General features: G+C 33.3%; 1 protein-coding gene across 2 annotated transcripts in view; it reads left to right on the top strand.

Moving 5' to 3' along the window:
* The first annotated feature begins 9,791 nt into the window (after window positions 1–9,791).
* The window catches only part of LOC141653110 (factor of DNA methylation 1-like), a 275,319-nt gene continuing 266,044 nt past the window's right edge, over window positions 9,792–19,066 (top strand). For both annotated transcript variants that reach the window (XM_074460759.1, XM_074460758.1), the window contains exon 1: window positions 9,792–9,797. The gene's annotated coding sequence lies outside the window, so the exon portion shown is untranslated. The remainder of the gene's footprint in view (window positions 9,798–19,066) is intronic.

The following is a 19,066-nucleotide window of genomic DNA, read 5'->3' as shown; positions in this document are numbered from 1 at the left end:
TCATAATCAATATTAGTCGTGTATGAGTTAGTAGATGTAAATTTGATGATCATTGTGGGCCATTTGATTAGTGGGCTAATGAATTTTGGTAAAATTGTGCTTAGTATGAGGTGAGTATTTAGGCGGGAAATTAAAAAAGATATTTATGGTTTGTGTTTTATTATTTATAAGAAATAAGAAATTGATTACTTTTATCAATGTAAGTAGAATATAGACTGGTAAAAGTGACCAATTTATAAGAAATAGTAAACATTATGTGTAAAAGTGATTGTTTTTTTTAAGTAGTCACTGTTAGTAACAAAATTGTGGTAACTTTTAATATCAAAAGCTAAATTTTTACCATAAAATGGTCATTTTTATGTGGTCTCACCATATTAGGGTATCATATCATAGTATAATTTGTGATTGAGAATTAGACCATTGACACTCTAGAGTGTAAACCCCTTATTCATGTTCACTAACGTTAAATATAAATCCAATCAAAACTCTCTAATGCATACCCTTTAATCCTTTATTAATGTTTAAACAATGTCAACCTACTCATAATCAAATTTCATTTGCATTAACTAATTTGAGGGAGATCGGAGATAGTCTCTAAAAAAGTTATTGATATAACATTGTAATCATTTATCGTTTTCATGACCATTATATAATTATATTGTTAATCATGACTTGAAACGACTCTTTAACTTTGTATATATTCTTATAATAAGTGTACTCATTTTATTTTTAACTCTGTTTTAATTGTTTTATTGCCCGTGGTACAATTTTGTATTATAATTATAAAATAAGCTCATAATAAATTTATTATGAGACCTTCTCTAAAGACATTTACCCAATGCTACTCAAATTCAATTTGTTAGTTGTTAGATTATTCAATTTACTCGTGCAAGGAAATGAGAGATGCTATAATAACATGATAATCGAAGATCGACAACAAAACATTACGTTCGTAGTAAAAAAAAAAATTAATCAAGATACTATGGCAATTGTTATTGTTTTATTAATTACGGCTTGCCTGGAATCCATGTAATAATCAGGGGGCAAATTTTATTTGGGTAATAATTAATGGAGAAATTAATTACAATGGTAATGAGTTCTTTGATAATAGGTTTGACATATAAGAGTAATGATTACCGAGGAGATGTTTTACTCTCTTAATCATTACCCAGGGGGGAGGGTGGGGAATATATCTATAAAATATAATTAAAAGGCTACCCTAAAATGACAAATAAAGGCCACCTAGACAAAGCCACGTAGGATCCAAAAAGCCACCTAGATTAAAATTTAATGTGACATGACATATTTAAATGTGATATTGCATATTTTTAATGTGACATGAATTATCAATTTATTATTACATGACATTAATTTAAATCATTTATCTATAAATTAATTTAATTCACTTATATCTATAATATTAAAGGATATAATCATTATTCTTAAATTAATTTTGTATATTAAATATGTTGTCTTCCAAACTTTATATAACCCTTACAAATTTACATCAAATTTCATAATTTATAATTAATATTGACATTTTAATTGAAATTTTGGTAATAAAACATGTTAATAAATTTCATAATTTATAATTCAAATTCAAATTTCAATTGAAATTTTTGTAATAAAACATGTTAAGGAATTAATTAAACCTCTTCATATTACTAAACACTCACCATTATTAAGATCTATACAATAATATAAAAAAGGGTTACTTGAGCATTTTCTTAATCACACGTGGCACAAGGAAAAAGGCACACAAAGTAGACTCCTGGATGATTAGTAAAAATAATGTGAGATTAAATGAAGAAGACTAATCGCCTCTTTATTCCCATTAGTTACTCCACCTCATATTAATTCACACACTAAATAGACACTTAAGAGGGAAGAGAAAAGAAATCAATAGGCTAGGGAACTCCAATAGATTTTAAGCGTTTCTTATTGCAAGGCGACTGAAGGATCAACGTTATTAAGTGCCCTCAAATACTACTATTAATTCAATAGAGGAAGAGAGATTATAAATTGAGAAAAGAGGTGTAGCCGATGAGCCCCAAAATGTAGCGGTATAGACCTCTTATTGTATTTTTGTTTTCCGCTAAATAGCTCGTATTGTTACTTTTTGTTTCGGTATTGCTTTGTTTTGGGTTCAAACCTTGTACCTTCTTTTAATTATATTTGTGACGATATATTTTATACTTCTATTTGTTAATGTGATTAAGTTGGAGTTGTAAATTCAGGTTGTACATGAACTATATTTTATTTAGTTTATAACTTTATAAGTGAGCTCTGGTTACTCAGTTAGGCAACATTTTTTTCACTTTGAAGAAAGTTATGCAGCTGGCGAATTTGTTTCTCATCTCACTTGCCATATAATCCACCACAACATTCTTCTTTTCAGTTTCAGGTTGAATAGTGATTAGATTTTTATTTGCAGTGTTAATCTCATTTATTTGCGGTTCTTGGTGTTCTTTTAATATCGTACTGTATTTTTGAGCTTTTAGGTGGTTCACAAAATTAGAACTTCTTATGAATTTCGATCGTTAATAATGGTGGGTTGGTGGAGAATTGGAGTGATTAGTACATAGATATTAGGGTCTAAAAGTGATTATAAAAAGAGGTGGATGTTACTTTAGAATATGACCTATATAGCCTATAAAATTTTGCTCCCCATAATTTCACATCCATAATCGGGTAAGTATGTACCATAGATATTTTTTAGTTGTAATAAAATCTTCAGTACTATAATTTTCTATTTGTATACTAAATTTATATTTCAGTGATAAATTTTTGAGAATTCGAGAAATTTTACACAATATTTATAGTCCTCCTCTATACTCTCACTATATTTGAATCTATTATGATTATTCAATCGTATTTATCATATACTTAATTAACTTAACTTTGTCTATAAAATACCTTACCTCTTGGAGCAATACCAGTACATGAGCATTGTACTCCGTACTAATGCTAACCCGAGCTATAGGAACTTATGTGATTTTACGGCGATAATTGAAAACAAAGATTGGTTGTTATGCCGCTTATCATAGCATAGCATATGCCATCACACTTATCCATTGATAATTTTCAAATTGTTTTATTTAGAGTTCGTGAACTTGGTCTCATACTTGTTGGGAAATGTGTCCTCAACAATAGTGCGATCACATGATTTAAATATCATTATTAAATCTCATTTTAAAGAATACAATTGGGAAATAATTTTATTCTTCAAATCAACAACATATATCGGTAATGATTGGCTGACTAGAGTTTGACATTACTGTCGTGTGACGGTGGTGATCAGTTGACCCCCTAGGTCATACCTATAGGGCAACACTCTTAATTGATTATTTAATTAATCGTATAACGTTACGAGTTAATTAAATTATTTGAAAATTGACGGACGATTTTGGAAGTAAAATTTACGTATCATATTGAAATGTGATTAAATAAGATACGGTCTGAGTAATTGAATTGTATCATTACTCGGATGAAATAATTGTTTAAAGTAACAATTAAATTGAATGAATTGTTATAAATACAATCAGTTGTGATTTATAAATTGGTAAAATTTTTGGTACAAGTAATTATGATATTACTAAGTCGATATTTGTATGTGACGTATTTTATTAATACGTTGATTTTTAATATGTTAAAAATTACATAACAAATTTATGTCACATATGACATGTGACATATTGACAAATTGACAAAAATAATATGGACTCTATATTATCCATTGTGCCGAAATTAGGGGAAGAAATAGGCTAATATTGTGTTTGATTAAGATAATGGTAAACACAATGATTACCTTATTTCCTAGCCATGCAAGCCTATTATGTATTGTAAAGAACAACACTTGCATGCATTGGCTCACCCTAAAGGCTCCTCTTACACGGTTTTGGGGAAGAAAAATGATCATTGTTTTCTCTATAATTTTACCTAATAATATACTAAAAGTAGTGTATTATTATTCATTCCAATTTACTCATCCAAATACAAGTTCTAGTGAGAAGAAAAATCCTCTCTTCTTCTCTCTTAAAAACCGAAACATATAAGTGTTTTATAAAAGTTTTGGTTCAATTTTCTACCTTGATTAATATTATACTAGTATTTGTAATATTAATCAAATTAAGAGAAGCCTTGGGTATAAAGCTTAGGGAGAGATCTTATACTTAGATCTTGTTCATCCATAAGGAAAAGCTCAAGATCAAAAGAGAAAGGTGATCTCTTTTGTGCCCTTAAATCCGAAATCAACAATGTAAGGACATTATTTCTCTTCTTTTATATTATTGTTTGCATGCATAAAATCCGTTTTAATTTTATGACAAATTATTTTAGACATATATGAGTATGTTAATATGTATATGAATCTACATTTCCTTCAATCGGTATCATGAGCCACGGTTGTTTGCATGCAAATTGGTTAAAAGTTTTTCCGAGTTATATGAATAACAAATAAAACTTGTAAAATTTGTGTTATTATGATATATCACGAAATTATTACATGCATGTTAATATTTCTGGTCCTAAAGTGTTTTAGGATATTTTGGTTAATTTTTCGGATTTTTATTGTTCATATTTTACAATAATGGCATTTAAATGTGATTTTATGAGTAAAAATGTCATTTTTGGTCGAAAATTAGCTATACTTCGAATTTTAAGTTGATTTTTGGATATGTTGTCACATATATTATTTTGAGATAACCTGTAAATTTTCATAATTTTTGGACTTGTTATGCTCGAAAAATGAATTTTTCATTATTAAATTCGGATTTAAGTGAAAAATAGGTTAATATGAGTTAAATTTCGAATCTGGTCATAGAAAATTAATATGTTGTCACATGCAATTTTACAAGATGTGTGTAAAATAATTGGCTATAAAGAAGTCTTTTTGCATGATTTATGAATTTTTGGAAGAAAAATGGCATAAATAGTGACATTATTAGTGAAAATTAATAAAAACATAATCTATGACTTAGGAAAAACGTCTAATATTGCATTTTATTATATTTTTCATATCTAAAATTGAAAAGTTAATGAAAATAATTTTTCCATGTTTTTATGTTTATTTTATTATAAATCGATAAACCGCAACATTGTTTTTCCGGTAAATTTTCGAAATTTTTAACCTAAAGATTTTGAACATTATGAGTGTCATGGAATTTTTCCAGAATGTTCATGAGTTTAAATTTCAAATTTTGAATTTATTTGGAATTTTTGGATTTATTTGAAGTTTAATAGCTTATTTTGTAATTTTTGGTCCATTTATGAACAATTTTGTAAATATAGGTTAATTATGGTCAAATTATTAGTGAAGACTAAATTTTGAGTCCTAAGAGGTTAGGGTAATTAACTTATGCATAAATATGAGTTTATGTATTTTTGTGATTATAAAATGTTGAAATCACGCAAATCCGTAAAAACCGAGTAATATACGATATTGGCTAATTAAAGGCGATTTAGCATTAAAATTGAGCATGTTCATACATATTATAATGCTGCATTTTTCTTTATGATTGTCATAATTTTAATTTATGTAATTTTGAATTATGTAATTTTACTTAGTATGGCCTTAGATTTTAATTGGTATTTCCCGAAATGTATGGGAATATCGATTCGGTTGTATTTTTATTGTGATCTCGTATCACCGTTTTGTAATTTAATAGATTTATTTTATTTTAGTTACAAATGTATAATAGGAAATTATGTAATTTATTATGTAATTTTATTCATTCCGGAGTTCCACTATACGGATTTCTTCAAGAATGGCGATACATAAAGACGGTGTTACCTCGAGATGCGTGCCACATCCGAAGTTCAAGGGACCAATGGAGTTGGTTTCCGAATATGTAATAGTTAAATAGTTTTTCTATTTTAGGAAAGGCCATACTAGGATTTTTATCTTTATGCTTGCATTTTATTTTATGTCACATGCATCGCTAAATCGCCATAACTAAAACATGCATCCTTATTTTATCGAGTTTATCGACCGTGTCAATTATAATTATCGTAGTTCACCGCTTTAGTTCACTTAAAACGTGATAGATAATAAATTGACATGACCTCTCGCTAAAACAAACAATTGAGACATAGCCTTACCAAATAGTAGAAACCATGAAAACCTATTTCGCGAGGGAGTGCACTCGGCTACCCCGGGTACAAACCTTGTTACGTAGGGGAAGTGGGTGATGAATGTTAATCCACCGAATTCATGTTGATAAGGGATGTATCGGCTACCCCGTGCCCAAGTTGATGTGGGTTTGGATAATGGACACATTCATTCGAAATTTGGATTGAACTCAACAAAAGTTATTAATAAGGGTTGAATCGGCTACCCCGTGCCCTTGTTGATGTGTTTTGGGCTATAGATAAATATTAGAGTAATTTTATCGACCAAGAGTTCTAAAAGTAGAATCGATTAAAAGTTAATCCACCGAGTTATATTAATGAAGGTTGCATCGGCTACCCCGTGCCTAAGTTGATATGAATTTGGGTCTTGGAATCATTTATTATAGTTGGGTAGAGGTCACTATATAAATGTTCATATCTTGTTAATTTGCAAGTATGATTCAAAAAGACAAATGTTAATATTTCCTTTTCCTCCATATTTGTAGTTTTTACAATGAATCCATCAAATGCTACCGCACCTATAACTATTGAGTCATATCACCATGTTCTTGACGACGTATGCTCCAACAATAATTTCGATACAACTAGAGAACTTCATTTCGGGATAGGTTCGGATGGAAACCTTAATTTCATCACCACTTCTAAACCACCCACTACTACTAGACCTCGTGTGAGTCCGTCTCAGGAAGACTACCTCATACGATCTATAGGGTCTTTATCTCTGGAAGATAAGGATGCCAAAGCTAGTGGGAGCTCTAGCAATCAAGTTCTTGCTTCAAATGGCAAGAGGTTCAAGAAGAGAGGAAAGAAAATCAAAAACTTCAAGCAAGTTAATGATGAGTGCCATTATTGCTATGGCATGGGACATTGGCTAAGGAATTGCCCTATGTATTTGCGAAATATAAGGGAAGGACTCATTACTCCAAAAGGTACAATTCCTAAAGAAATTTATGTTATTGATATAAATTATACTTCCACTACGACATGGGTACTAGATACCGGTTGTGGTTCTCACCTTTGTAATCATTTACAGGGTTTAAGAGATGTGGAGAGGCTTAGCAAGGGAGATGTGGATCTACGCCTTGGAAATGGAGCTCGGGTAGCGGCCGAATCCAAAGGAACTTATGTTCTAACTTTGCCAAATGGATTTGAGTTGTATTTGCATAATTGTTTTTATGTGCCTACGCTCTCTAAAAACATTATTTCAATCGCCATGCTAGACATGGACGGTTTTTGTTTTGTCATTAAGAACAATCGTTGTACTATTTCTAGGAATGATTTGGTTATTGGCCAAGCTTCTTTCATTAATGGCATTTACATTTTAGAGACCTCAAATCCAACAAATGATATTTATAACATTCAATCAAAGAAACTCAAATCAAGTGACCCAAGTGAAGCGTTCATTTGGCATTGTCGATTAGGTCACATAAACGAGAATCGCATCAAAAGATTAGTTTCTACTAATGTGATTACACCTTTTGATTATCAATCATTTGGTACATGCGAATATTGCCTACTTGGCAAAATGACTCGTAATCCTTTTAGCGGTAAAGGGACACGAGCTAGTGAGCTATTGGGACTCATACACACCGATGTATGTGGACCAATGACTATCACCGCCCGTGGTAATTATGACTACTTCATAACCTTCACCGATGATTTAAGTAGATATGGGTATATCTATTTAATGAAACATAAGAGTGAAGCGTTTGAGAAATTCAAAGAATTTCAAAACGAAGTAGAGAACCAATTGAACAAAAGAATTAAGGCACTACGATCCGATCGTGGTGGTGAATACCTTAGTCTTGAATTTGATTCACACTTGAAAGGTTGTGGTATTATATCACAACTTTCTCCACCCGGAACACCACAACTGAATGGTGTTGCCGAAAGGAGAAATCGAACCCTACTTGATATGGTTCGATCCATGATGAGTCAAACCGAGTTACCTAACTCGTTTTGGGGTTTGCAATCCAAACTGCAATTCTATCTTTGAATAATAGTCCCACTAAAGCCACCGAAAAGACTCCATTTGAGACATGGAAAGGAAGAGTTCCTAATCTATCCTATATGAAAATTTGGGGATGTGATGCTTACGTCAAGGCTAAACCCGACAATAAGCTTGCCCCAAGATCTGAAAAGTGCATCTTTGTAGGCTATCCTTTGACCTCTCGAGGTTACTATTTCTATAAACCTCAAGAGAACAAAGTGTTTGTGTCTTGCGAGGTCATCTTCTTAGAACGAGAATTTATTTCTAAGAGACAGAGTGGGAGAAATTTTGAACTTGATGAAGTTCAAGAGCCACAAACCAAGGTAGAGACGCAGGAAGATGTTCCTTCGTCGTCTAACGCGGTTGTACCTCCTCCACTAAGAAGGACGGGCCGAGTTATTCGCCATCCCGATCGATATGTGGGACTTATCGAGGAAGATGGAACACTCGATGTGTTGCTTATGAAAAGTGACGAGCCCGCCACCTACAAGGCCGCAATCTCTAGTCCTAATTCCACCTTATGGCTTGAAGCCATGAAGTCCGAAATGGATTCTATGCTTGAAAACCAAGTTTGGGACTTGGTAGATTTGCCTAAAGGGCAAGACCCTTCAATGCAAATGGATATTCAAAGTCAAGAATGGCATAGAAGGACATGACGATGTCTACAAAGCTAGGCTAGTGGCAAAAGGATTTACCCAAGTCCAAGGTCTCCATTATGATGAGACCTTCGCCCCGTAGCCATGCTAAGATCCATACGGATTTTGTTAGCGATCGCCGCATTTCATGATTATGAAATTTGGCAAATGGATGTCAAAACCGCTTTTCTAAATGGGCATTTAGAAGAGGAGGTGTACATGATACAACCCGAAGGTTTTGTTGATTCTAAAAATCCTAACAAAGTGTGCAAGCTTAAGAGATCCATTTATGGTCTTAAGCAAGCATCAAGAAGTTGGAATCATCGATTCAATGATGTGATAAAGGAAAATGGTTTCACTCGAAATGTTGAGGAACCATGTTTATACATGAAATTTAGTGGGAGCAATGTTGTGTTCCTAATCTTGTATGTCGATGACATACTACTCATTGGAAATGATATTCCAATGTTGTCTTCTGTTAAGAAGTGGTTAGGTAACCACTTCCAAATGAAGGATTTAGGAGAGGCACAACGCATATTAGGTATCCTGATCTATAGAGATAGACCCAAGAGGATATTGGCACTAAGTCAAGAGTCTTATGTCGATAAGATTCTTCGACGGTTCAGCATGGACAAATCCAAAAGGGGTTTGGTACCTATGGTAACCGGGACGATATTGAGCAAGACTCAATCTCCCTCCGAGCCCCATGATGTTGAACGCATGAAGTTGATCCCTTATGCTTCAGTTGTTGGATCAATCATGTATGCCATGATATGCACACGTCTCGATGTCTCGTATGCCTTGAGCATGACGAGTAGATATCAAGGAAATCCAGGTGAGAGTCACTGGATTCTTTGTCAAGAACATCCTTAAGTACTTGAGAAGAACTAAGGATTCTATCCTTGTGTTTGGAGGAGACACCGAGTTGCGTGTTACTGGATACACGGACTCAAGTTTTCAAACAAATAGAGATGACATGAAATCACAAGTGGTTTTGTTTTCATGCTCAATGGTGGTGCCGTAGTGGAGAAGCTTCAAGGAAGTCAGAATCATGGATTCGACAACGGAGGTTGAGTACATAGCGACATCGGGAAGGCTCGCCAAGGAAGCTATGTGGATCAAGCAATTCACGGAAGGTCTAAAAGTAGTACCTACCGCCAATGATCCCATCACTCTCTATTGTGATAATAGTGGGACGATCTTCCAAGCTAAGGAGCCAAAGTCTAGTAATAGATCTAGACATGTACTTAGAAAGTATCATGTAATAAGAGATTTCATTGAAAGAAAGGAAATTGCGATTTGTAAGGTTGGGACGGATGACAACATAGCCGATCCGCTCACCAAGCCTTTATCGCAAGGCTAAGCATGATGGGCATGTTACGTCCATGGGACTTAAACGTGTACCAAATTTCTGTTAGATTTTGAAATGAAATAAAAGTGTTGTTTTTGTTCATGTTCATAATCACATTTGTCTTTTATCTTTAATTTATACTTTGTTACATCCATACGGGTTGTAGAGACAATTGAACCCCGTTAAAGTGAACACGGATTAACATAGTATTTGCCCATAGTCACTTGTATGAGGTGACGTCTCGAAGTGACTAGAGTGTGAGGCGATTGATGGCAAGTTCAAGTGCCATAGAGTCATGTGAGATGACTAGTCGATCACATAGGCGGGCTGTTAGGAACATTTTGTCGGGCCTAATGACCGCTTATAGAGTTCTGGCAAATTTATATAGCCTGGTCGTGGCGAGAGCTACTATAGTATTCTAATGAGTCGATTCTTTTGACTAAAGACTATTCGCCTAAGATGGCACAGTTTCAGATTAACTTTGATTTGTGTTACTACGACCTTCGTAAATGGGGTCAAATAGGCATATTTTGGGTTATGATGGTTGTGGCTAGTCGAAGGGAATGAGTGCGATAGGAATTGTCCACCCCTTGTCAGGGTTATAACAATATCTCAGGGCCACTCGAGGAGTAATGAACTGGAAATGCGTGGCCACGCTCGGAAAGTATCTATGATAGATAAGTCCGGTCAATCAGTTATTCTCCAGATCGAGGAAACCACTCTCGATATGATCACTTACAAGTACGACCTGAAAGACACCTTGCATTGAGTGGGAGATAGTAATAGGACAAGAGAATTGGTGACGCACACTTGTCGAGGACAAGTGGGAGATTGTTGGGAAATGTGTCCTCAACAATAGTGCGATCACATGATTTAAATATCATTATTAAATCTCATTTTAAAGAATACAATTGGGAAGTAATTTTGTTACTGTCAACTGGTCAACATATATCGGTAATGATTGGCTGACTAGAGTTTGACATTACTGTCGTGTGACGGTGGTGATCAGTTGACCCCCTAGGTCATACCTATAGGGCAACACTCTTAATTGATTATTTAATTAATCGTATAACGTTACGAGTTAATTAAATTATTTGAAAATTGACGGACGATTTTGGAAGTAAAATTTACGTATCATATTGAAATGTGATTAAATAAGATACGGTCTGAGTAATTGAATTGTATCATTACTCGGATGAAATAATTGTTTAAAGTAACAATTAAATTGAATGAATTGTTATAAATACAATCAGTTGTGATTTATAAATTGGTAAAATTTTTGGTACAAGTAATTATGATATTACTAAGTCGATATTTGTATGTGACGTATTTTATTAATACGTTGATTTTTAATATGTTAAAAATTACATAACAAATTTATGTCACATATGACATGTGACATATTGACAAATTGACAAAAATAATATGGACTCTATATTATCCATTGTGCGAAATTAGGGAAGAAATAGGCTAATATTGTGTTTGATTAAGATAATGGTAAACACAATGATTACCTTATTTCCTAGCCATGCAAGCCTATTATGTATTGTAAAGAACAACACTTGCATGCATTGGCTCACCCTAAAGGCTCCTCTTACACGGTTTTGGGGAAGAAAAATGATCATTGTTTTCTCTATAATTTTACCTAATAATATACTAAAAGTAGTGTATTATTATTCATTCCAATTTACTCATCCAAATACAAGTTCTAGTGAGAAGAAAAATCCTCTCTTCTTCTCTCTTAAAAACCGAAACATATAAGTGTTTTATAAAAGTTTTGGTTCAATTTTCTACCTTGATTAATATTATACTAGTATTTGTAATATTAATCAAATTAAGAGAAGCCTTGGGTATAAAGCTTAGGGAGAGATCTTATACTTAGATCTTGTTCATCCATAAGGAAAAGCTCAAGATCAAAAGAGAAAGGTGATCTCTTTTGTGCCCTTAAATCCGAAATCAACAATGTAAGGACATTATTTCTCTTCTTTTATATTATTGTTTGCATGCATAAAATCCGTTTTAATTTTATGACAAATTATTTTAGACATATATGAGTATGTTAATATGTATATGAATCTACATTTCCTTCAATACTTGCCCTTAATTCAATTCCTGTCTTCCAAGTTTAGTGAAAATAAAAGTGTGTGTTTATCACATCCTTAAGGTGGAAATACTAAAGAAAATGGAGGAAAACGGATATAAGATTAAGGAAGGGATAATATGGTAAAATAAAAGCATCAGATATTGTGTTCATTTAATGATCCATTAATACTCAATAGTATGCTATGAAATTTTTTTATCAAGATAAAGCTTTAAGCGTCCAAATTAGAGCCCAAACAAAGAATTGCAATAAGGTGATACTTATCAATTATCGTGTGTATTGTTACTTAGCAATTATCAACAAGGTTTAATGATCTCTCATTTACTAATCAAATAAATAGCACACCTTATTTTGCTAACAAAACAAATGTAACACCCCCTCATACCAAGGTACCTTACCAAGGACTACCCTAGCATGAAAGACTGTTACCATCTCGATTGCCCGAGGTAAGTATATATCAAAAGCAACAATCCAAAAACACATTTATTAAAGTATAAAGAGTTAGCGATTACATTATCTCAGACCAACTCAAATATAAAATTATAAGGTCTCAATAGAACTGAAATCAAAGACAACTAAACTTGTAACAGCGGAAGCTAGACTCGAAGTGATGACTCCCCATGACTGTCTCATAGCTAAACACCTGCATTACCTGTCATAATCTGCTCACCATCCCCAAATGGATCACCGCAGGTTTTACAAAACTACAACATGGGGTCAGTTACTGCATAATCAAGATAAGACAAACAAATAATGTAATCGGCTGATCATCCTCCAGAGTAACTGACTACACACCGAAGTGTGTAGCCCTGCCGGATTACCCATCGCAACAGGTAATCCACTCCGCCGGTGGGGGACCGCAACCCATCCCCACCAAGTCCAGCTCATCAACAAGCGACTATCAATCCCTGTCCCTTAATGTGCACATCCCCTCCCGTGACGGGTTCCACGGAGGGCGAACTAGGGTGTGAAGCCAGTCCCGCAAGTGACTCCACCACAATCACACAACACCACAGCTGTCACAACACCACAACCGTCACAACACAACCACATCACCACCGTCATCAGAACACCCATACTCCGATGATCAGCAGATAACAACAATTACAACACAAGTACAGTCTTAAATCAATTAACAGTAACTGAGTAGGGAAACCCTACCTTTTCGCAATCCGCTATGCTGCAATCAATCATACAATATGCATAACAAATATCACATCGTCACCTACAACAATGATAATCAACAATCAACACACATATGATGATCAAATAACCCTAAACCCCTAAATTACCCAAACTAGGGTTTACTAACTTATAAGAACGACAATAGATCAATAAAGATAAGACACTTACTACGACGATCGACATAGAATAAGATGCTAGAACCCACAATCGACGACCTTTGCCTTGGAATTGATGAAGATGATTAGAAGAGAATGAAATGTAGTTTATGTTTTGGAAGAAAAATGGCTTTAGAAACTGACGAACGATTATATATAACCTCTAATCATTTTAATCAAAACCACGAAAATAATACCCGTCAGGCCGGATACTCGGTCGAGTATAGACTATACTCGGTCGAGTATAGACTATACTCGACCGAGTATCCTCTACTCGGTCGAGTATTCATCATACTCGGCAGTAGCCAAACAGACTCCACGACACACACTACTCGACCGAGTAGGCCATACTCGGTCGAGTACCAACCTATAAAATCCGTAGTATTACAACAAAGGGTTAAGAAGGGGACATGACTTGATAAAGAGCATGGATAAAAAAGGTTCATCCTCTTCTTAAACTTTCATATGAGCTTCATTTCTATTTTCGATTTATTTTCTTTTCATTTACTAATATAATTCTTCCAAGCGGTGGAAGCAATACGCATGCGTCAAAAATATTACTACTAATCAAGGATAGTTGGAAATAAAAAGAGGCTTCTAAACGAATCCGTGAGTATCACGGGTCACAAAACTAGTTACCCCTTTATAGGGGTAATAGATTCGGGATGTGAATAGTTACTCTCATACCAAACATGAAAAATGCACCTCACATATCACTCCCCTACTCATTCCCCCTCTTTTACACTCAATCAAAGCAAGCCCTTAGTATAGATAGTTAGATTGAAAGCTATGAATACTTCAACATGACTGACCACTTTAACAAATAGCTATTCACACCGGTTTTGAAAACGTAAAAGAAATGATTTTGAGACTAACAATTATCTAAATTGCATGGTTAAAAAATATTGTCTAATCGTGTAAAAACATGATGCTTAAAAAATTTAAATTCATGCCATCAAACAATTGTATATACTATATAGGATATGAAAATTATTTTAAAAAAAACCACAAAAATCTAAAACTAATTATGATATTATGGACACCTTAAAATATAGAGAAAGTTAGTAAAAACAACAATAAAATATGGTGGTATAAATTTTATGTTAACAACATAAAATAAATTTTATATATTGGGCTATTTAGTTAGTGGACCTATTTTTAAGGAATCCTAAAATCTATGTTAATTGTGGAGTGAGGTTTTGGAGGGAAAAAAAATATGTTGGTTGTTGTTTTATTATTTTATATGTATAGATCCCGCGCAAATGCGCGGTTTTTTAGATAAGAATATCAGATAATTTAATAATTATACTATTGATATTTAACTCCATTTGAAATTTAATTATAAAATTTACTATTAGTAATTTTGTATTAAGAGCTAGAAAAGAGATTGTTCAACACTTTTTACTCCGTATAAGATTGTCGGTTTTACTAAAATTATTTTATTAACTTTGTTTTAGTAAAACGTTGTTTTTAATTATATCACTATATCCACTGGATGTGTTATATAAACAATTTAAAAAAAGTAATTTAATTTTTCATATAGTATGGAGCAAAGATGGATATTAAGTTAAAGTGTAGAAAAAAAAATATTATAAGTAAGTTTTTCTTTTTAGAAGTAATAACAATTTATGAATACTCTCAAGTCGTAGTACGTTTGTATCAAAAGATAGAATAATAAAATTAATTAGAAAATGTTTCCTAAAAAATGTTCTTAGTCATAATGTTTAGTTTTAAAAACAATAATAGTAAAATATTTATATCACATTGTACATATAATTAGTGCAATTTCATCCGTGTAACAAAATAAGAATATCCGTTAATATGTCTATGTAAGTTAAAAGAATATTTTCCCTTTTTTAAATGGTATATAGAAGTATTTATTGTATGAAATTAATCGGTATGATCCATATCTAGATATGAAATTATGAAACCCATTTATAACTTAAGTCGAAATTAATCAAGATGGCCCAGTTGTAGATGTGATGTTATGAAGCCCATTTATAGCGTAATTCATTTAGGCGGGAAAACTTTAGAGATTTCTTATTCTTTTAGTTTAAGGGGGATATAGATATATAGATTAGTGTTTTTGAAGCAAAAAAAAGATTATGTCCACTTGGGAAATATGAAAGCAACACTGATCCCAATTTTATCACGCCAATAGTAAGTGTATTCTTAATAATTACTCGTATCATTTAATTAATGTTTATGCGAGCGGTTGATTATCTAATTCAGCTGATTTGTGTGTGATTTATATAATAGTCTCCTAAAGCACCAGACGACAAACAATGCGCCTTTTACGTTTGTCAGTCCATGTGGAAGGTTATCGACGGAAAACTTTCTACCATTCCGATACGGGTTAGTGTGATTTAAAAACTATTTCAGACGTAAATTGAGTTCAATTCTGTATACTTCCATGTATTATATCTATTTTGATTATATATATTTTGAATTGTAGTTTCCACTAATACTCAACAAAGCCCAGAATATTCACCAGAGGACACGAATCAAATGAGAAATATGTGGGCCACTTATGTTGTTTTATTAGCGGAGTCTCAGTAGTTTGCTCATGCTTTATGTACATGTGTGTGTGTATATATATAGAGAGCCATTGTGTATTGGCTTCTTTTGTTTTTTTGAGGAAGTTGTGTTTTATGGCTTTTGATCATCCCGTTTGTACTGTTTTGAAACTAGATTTAATTGATCACGGAGTGTAATATTTTGATGCAGGATTGAATTTTTGCAGTGCACAGCTGCTGGAATGCTATTTTCAGCAGCAGCTACAAACGCTGCTAAAAAAATAGCATTTCAGCAGCTGTTAGAACAAGCTAAAATAATTTTTTAAAAAAAAAAAAAAAATTAAAAACGATAACGGTTAAAAACAACCCGTTGCAAACAATTATTTGACAACGGTTTTATTTAGATAAATAACCGTTGACATCTTTTCCCTCCCATTCAAACCGCCAAAAATCTAAGATAACGAACGATAACCGTTGTCGAGTTCAAAATGTTAAAAACGGTTTATTTAAGAAGAACTGTTGTCAAAGTTTCATCAACTGATAAATATAACAACGGTTTAACACGCAATAAAACCGTTGTTAAATTTTGACATTTAATTAAATAAGATAACGAAATGAACCGTTATCATATATAATATTTAACAACGGTTTTGGAACCACTAAATCGTTGTCAAGAGTAAACTATGACAACGGGTTTGAAACCGTTATTAATATTTAATAACGGTTTCTTAAAAGTATACTCGTTGCCATAAACATATTTAACAACAGTTTTATAACGGTTCTTAAGTTGTGATAACGGTGTTATAGATCCGTTATTGATGTTATATAACGGTCGCGTGTTTGTATACAACCGTGGTATATATTTAACAACAGTCGTTGCAATAACGGTTCCGTGTTTCTATTTAATAACGGTAATTGCATTATTTGACCGTTATTGAAAGTCTTATTTGGCGTAGTGTGTATCGTGGGAGGAGCTTGGTGGTGCAAGGGGTGAAGACGAAAAATAACATTTTCTATGTGGATGGACATAGCGTGAAAAGGAAAGTCGAGGTGAAAAATAAAATCCGCTTTTCCGAGATAGTTGAGGTGTTTGGAGCTTTGGGTCGAGGGAGGAAATTGTTGGATTAATCTCCCCAAACTCCTAAAATTGAATGATGAAATAAAGTATGTTAATGTTTCAAGTGCATATACGTAAATAGTTTACGTTTTGGAAGAAGGAACATAAAATGCACAAGATGTTATGGATTGTTTTAATTAGAACAATCAATGGCTTGTTGGAAGTTTTGAGATTATCTTACTATAAATAGCTAATGATGCTAGTATTTTAATATACAAAAAAAAGAGAAGCAAATTAATATAATTTGGTGAGAATACTTATTGTTCTTAAGAAGAGAAAATAGAGTGTTCAACATCTATTAGATATAATAAGAGTGAGACAGAGTTTAAGAGAAGGTGACAATACTAGTGTATGTGTGTAATTGTACTTTATAAACCTTGTAATATCTTACTAGTGAATTAATTTCTCGAGAGTCGTGGTTTTTCCACCTCCACCACACCGTCGCATTAGTATGATAGTGGCTGCTTTGGGTCAAGCCTGTATAGTTTTGTTCCTAGACTCCTTTTCAAAAGATCTCATACTAATAAAGTTGTGGGTCCCTTATAAATTAGGCAAAACTCTTCTATTTCTTCAATGTGGGATTTGGATTGCTACCCCAGTATTATGAAGTTGAATGTAAGGTAGATCTCAGTCATTCCGACTTCTTGTTCACAAATTCTCATTGAAGACGGCACGTATCCGTCACTTTGGAGTGACGGATACCATTTCCTCTCACAAATGACCCAAATAGAGGAGAGAGGGAAGCACATGGGGGTGCCCCCACCTTGTCCCCCCTTATCCGTTTTGTGAGTGGCATTACCCGTCACTTGCTCTGACCCGTCTTCGACAAGACTAACTACTTCTTGTTTAGGGTTAGACCCCATAGTGATTAGTACTCCATATTTATAAGTGTTGCCTCAATAATTAGTGACTTGTTGCACTTTGGCCACCATAAAGAAATACTTCCCATATAAAAGTGTAGGTATATGAGTTGGTCTAATGATGGCACACGATTTTTTTACGGGTGATAATCTGAACAAGAATATATAAATAAACAGTGATGAACGACTAGTTATTGATAGTATTGAAACAAGTGTTAGATTGTTTTAAAATGGATGCATGTAGTCATAATGGACATTTGTTAAATGCTTTCGAGATAGTCGTAGACTCGTTGTACGCGTTGTATCTTCTATCTTGTATATGCTTGCTTATATACTCACCCCGTCTCGATTTCCCCCTCACAAAATAACAAAGTATAAAATATTCATTGAATAAGAAGATATTTAGTAAAACGAATTTATTTCTTCAAAAAAAAAAAAAACATAATCTGGTAAATATATTTTTAGCAATTTGACATACATATATGAAATTTCAACTAATAGTCTACCACTCTACTTCATAAAACAAAATTATACTTTATCTGTCTTATTCAAATATGAAATTTTGTGGCATCTCATTTCTCTTGGAAATATTTCCGGTTCTTTGACACCGATCACAAGCCTTAACATAAGAAGCAACATCCTTGAACAAGGATGGCCAATAGAATCCGCATTGCAATATCTTAGCTCCAGTCTTCGTCACACTTGTATGTCCTCCACAAGGGAGATCATGACAATGAGAGATAATAGATTTACATTCTTCTTCCAAAACACATCTTCTAATGACCCCATCGGCACATGTCTTATATAGACAAGGATCCTCCCAATAGTATTGCCTTATGTCATGGAAAAATTTCTTCTTTTTGTGCGAGTCATAGCCATAAGGAATCACCCCGCATGCCAAATAGTTGACATAGTCGGCATACCATGGTGCTTCTCTCAAGCTTAAGGACAACAAATGGTCATCGGGCAAATAATCATTGATGGGAAGTCCATCCTCAACATTATAGTTAATCAACCGGGACAAATG

This window comes from Silene latifolia, chromosome 4, assembly GCF_048544455.1.
Source record: "Silene latifolia isolate original U9 population chromosome 4, ASM4854445v1, whole genome shotgun sequence".
NCBI classification, from domain to species: Eukaryota; Viridiplantae; Streptophyta; class Magnoliopsida; order Caryophyllales; family Caryophyllaceae; genus Silene; species Silene latifolia.
Note: the sequence above shows the minus strand (reverse complement) of the source record. Positions and strands in the feature narration are given on the sequence as shown.